Source organism: Limulus polyphemus, unplaced genomic scaffold (genome assembly GCF_000517525.1).
Source record: "Limulus polyphemus unplaced genomic scaffold, Limulus_polyphemus-2.1.2 Scaffold9057, whole genome shotgun sequence".
Taxonomy (NCBI): Eukaryota; Metazoa; Arthropoda; class Merostomata; order Xiphosura; family Limulidae; genus Limulus; species Limulus polyphemus.
The window spans coordinates 6,303-10,926 of record NW_013674667.1 but is presented as its reverse complement, the minus strand read 5'-3'; positions in this window follow the sequence as shown (position 1 = coordinate 10,926).

The window sequence follows — 4,624 nt, the reverse complement described above, 5'->3', positions numbered from 1 at the left end:
GTCCACATTCACAGGATCAAACCTGCGGTCCTATGGTCCACATTCACGGGATCAAACCTGTGGTCCTATGGTCCACATTCACACGATCAAACCTGTGGTCCTATTGTCCACATTCACAGGATTAAACCCGTGGTCCTATGGTCCACATTCACAGGATCAATCCTGTGATGCCTATGGTCCATATTCACACGATCAAACCTGTGGTCCTATTGTCCACATTCACAGGATCAAACCTGTGGTCCTATGGTCCACATTCACAGGATCAAACCTGTGGTCCTATTGGTCCACATTCACAGGATCAAACCTGTGGTCCTATGGTCCACATTCACAGGATCAAACCTGTGGTCCTATGGTCCACATTCACAGGATCAAACCTGCGGTCCTATGGTCCACATTCACACGATCAATTTTGCACTTTTTTCAGTTTAATGATCATTGCCGCTATAATGCAAATTTAATATTTTTTTTAAATCAAGTTAAGAACGGTATCTGGTAGGCCTACTTATTTACGTGATCTAATGTAAACCAATGCCAAATTTGGGGTCCGATTTCGGATAATCCACGTAAAAGTGTTTTCGCGAAATACCCGTGTTCCCTAAGGGGGGGGGTCGACGAGACGATTCGTTTAGCACCATTTAGAACCTGATGAGACCAGCAGTTTGAGAGAAGGGGTTTTCGGGAAATCCCCGGGTTTTTCAAGGGGTGATACGAAACATTTTACTTTTTGCAAACCTTGGGGCCGAAACCATTTATTTGGTACCACTTAGGAGTTGGTGCGACCAGCGGATTAGAAGGAATTACGTGACACAGACACACACACATATAGCTGATTACAAAGACTGATTATTGCTTTTCTGACGTTTTATTTCTCATGAACTACCATTGGAACGTTTTAATGTAGATGTTAACAAAGTGTGTACTAACCGTTAGCCACCATCTACATTAAAACGTGCCAATGTTAACAAAGTGTGTACTAACCGTTAGCCACCATCTACATTAAAACGTGCCAATGTTAACAAAGTGTGTACTAACCGTTAGCCACCATTTTTATTGCAGATGTTAACAAAGTGTGTACTAACCGTCAGCCACCATTTTTATTGTAGATGTTAACCAAGTTTGTACTAACCGTTAGCCACCATTTTTATTGCAGATGTTAACAAAGTGTGTACTAACCGTCAGCCACCATTTTTATTGTAGATGTTAACCAAGTTTGTACTAACCGTTAGCCACCATTTTTATTGTAGATGTTAACAAAATGTGTACTAACCGTTAGCCACCATTTTTATTGTAGATGTTAACAAATTTGTACTAACCGTTAGCCACCATTTTTATTGTAGATGTTAACAAAGTGACTATTATATTCCCAATTATAAGCGGGGTTGAGCGTGACCCAGCGGTTAGCGTGCTCGGACTGCGAATCAACTAATTCATGGTTCCCAATCCGTTAACGGAAAAAATGCGCTCCGCATTTTGGGGTCATGAATGCGTTATAAGAGTGACGGTCAATCTCACTATTCGATTAAGGTAGCCTAAGAGTTGGCGGTGGGTGCTGTTCACTAGGTGTCTTCCTTCCAGTGATCAGTTCAAAATTAGGAACAGTTATACGCAGATAGCCCTCGTGTAGGCCTTCGCAAAAATTTTGAAACAAAGAAATAATAATTTCTAAGCCGCTTTTTTTTTTTTATTACTGGGTGCAATAAAATCAAGAGAGAGAGAAATAAACACGATTTTCCTTTGCGACTTTTCTTTCTATTTGGACAGAAAACTACATACATATCTGTTGGTTATTTTAGGCTGACTTTGTTCTGTTAACTCAGCGAAACTACGGCCTTTGCTTGGTTAACTTTATCAATACTTCAAAATAAAGAAAAGGACAAAGGTGTTATATGATACAGTCTCGTTCGAGCTGAACCGCACGAGTTGAGTTCGTGCTCACGAGCTGTTTCGTTGTAACGATTTGAGTCCTGGGTTTGAATTCCTTTCACGTGTTCATAGATGATAAAACTGAGTTTTTGGTGTGTATCTGGATCTGTTAGGAGTATCGTATTGAAACATGGACCAAACTGGAAAAAAAATGTATACAATTAAATGTTAACATCGGAAACAATTAACCAGGTAATTAAATAAATTTAGCAAGCTGGAAAAGACTCCTGTCTGTGTGTAAAAAATAAACAGGTAATTAAATAAACTTAGCAAGCTGGAAAAGAGTCCTGTCTGTGTGTAAAAAAATAAACAGGTAATTAAATAAACTTAGCAAGCTGAAAAAGACTCCTGTCTGTGTGTCAAAATAAACAGGTAATTAAATAAACTTAGCAAGCTGGAAAAGACTCCTGTCTGCGTGTAAAAAATAAACCGAGATATATTAAACATTAATTAATTTATTTATTTATATAATTAATCATACTTTACCTTTGCGTATGTTTATACGGTGTCTTGGCTCCACAGACCCAAGTTTGTATCGCTACTAGTGACATGATTAACTGGTTTGTTTGTTTGTTGTTTCAGAATTATGCGTACAAGGGTTATCTGCGCATAGCAGCCCATAATGTTAAGCTAATACGTTGTAGGGAAGGTAGCTAATCAGTAGCACCCACAACAAACTCTCGGGTTACCTTTTTTTTCTAATTCATGTCTCCAATGTGCTGAACGCGTTTTCGTAGCAAGGGCCATATTTAACACCTATGATTTTAACTCACGGTAAGCTCCTGATCATACAATATTGTAATTCCGCTTCAGATTAACTTATGGCTGTAGGAATATATAAAGCTATGATATATTTTTATACAGCGAGAGTTTGAATGAATGTAAAGCTAAAAGGGTGCAATACTTCATCCGAAAAGAGACGAAAGAGAACCGTCCGATCCAGTCACCAATTGCAATGAAACTAGGCATATTACCTTATGTCGTAAACATTATAATAAAGACGACTTTGAAGTTAATGTAGGCCCACAAGCTTTTAATCATACCTAGAAATGTACGTCTGTTTTCATGAGAACCAAAAACTAAAATCCCATCTGACCACATACCCATGTCCCCCTATGCAGCTCCATGGTTACCCATGTCCCCCGATGCAGCTCCATGGTAGACTTTTCACTTTTTTATGTGCTTACTGAAAGCCGAAGTTCTATAAAACATTCTTTGAGATCAGTGATTTTTAAAACTGGCCTCACCATCTTTCCCTGAAGCCGATCACAACAGAAATCGTGGTGTTGGGCAACAGTACGTGATAACGGTCAACAGTTTCTTTGTTTGTTTGTAATTAACCACATAGCCACACAATGGGCTATTTGTACTCTGCCCACCACGGGTATCGAAAACCGGTTTCTAGCGTTGTAAATTCACGGACATGCCGTTGTGTCACTGGGGGGGGGGGGGGGGGCAGTCATCAGACACAGCCCGATCGTGATAAATGTAGTAGTTATAGTTAAAACCGACTTGATTTTATACTTTTCAACACCAGGCGGAGTTCCATATTCAGTAATTTTATGTTTTGCTCGTTACAACGCTTATTGCAAAATAAAAAGGACAAAGATAGGGCGAAAACTCTCATTTTCTTCTTTACGAGATGTATAGATGACCCCCAATAGCAATTACATGTAATATTGAAAGTATTTGTGTTTATCTTGTTTCCAACAAAGTCCGGTGGGACAGCTGCAAGTTCACAGACTTACAATACTACAATCCAGGTTTCGATCCCCTCGGTGGACATAACAGATAGTCCAGTATTGTTTCGTTTTGCTCTTAAAAACATATAAGCATTAAAAAAATTCTTTCAAACGCAGAGGATCAGTAATTCTAGGGTTAAACTGCATTCCATTACACATTAAATTTGTTTACATTACACATTAAATGTGTTTACATTACACATTAAATTTGTTTACATTACACATTAAATTTGTTTACACTACACATTAAATTTGTTTACATTACACATTAAATTTGTTTACATTACACTTTACATTTGTTTACATTACATATAAATTTGTTTACACTACACTTTAAATTTGTTTATACAATAAGTGATCAGTATCACTTGCTGTCGTCTATACCAGACTACACCGTCTATATAATAAGTGATCAGTATCACTTGCTGTCGTCTTTACCAGACTACACCGTCTATATAATAAGTGATCAGTATCACTTGCTGTCGTCTATACCAGACTACACCGTCTATATAATAAGTGATCAGTATCACTTGCTGTCGTCTATACCAGACTACACCGTCTATATAATAAGTGATCAGTATCACTTGCTGTAATCTATACCAGACTACACCGTCTATATAATAAGTGATCAGTATCACTTCCTGTAATCTATACCAGACTACACTGTCTGTATAATAGACTGTTAAATTACGTACATCGTTTACATAGGGCACATTGTTTCTTCATGAACTGACAGAAACAGATCCATTGTTTCTTCATGAACTGACAGAAACAGATCCATTGTTTCTTCCTGAACTGACAGAAACAGATCCATTGTTTCTTCACGAACTGACAGAAACAGATACTTTGTTTCTTCATGAACTAACAAAAACAGATACATTGTTTCTTCATGAACTGACAGAAACAGATCCATTTTTCTTCATGAACTGACAGAAACAGATACATTGTTTATTCATGAA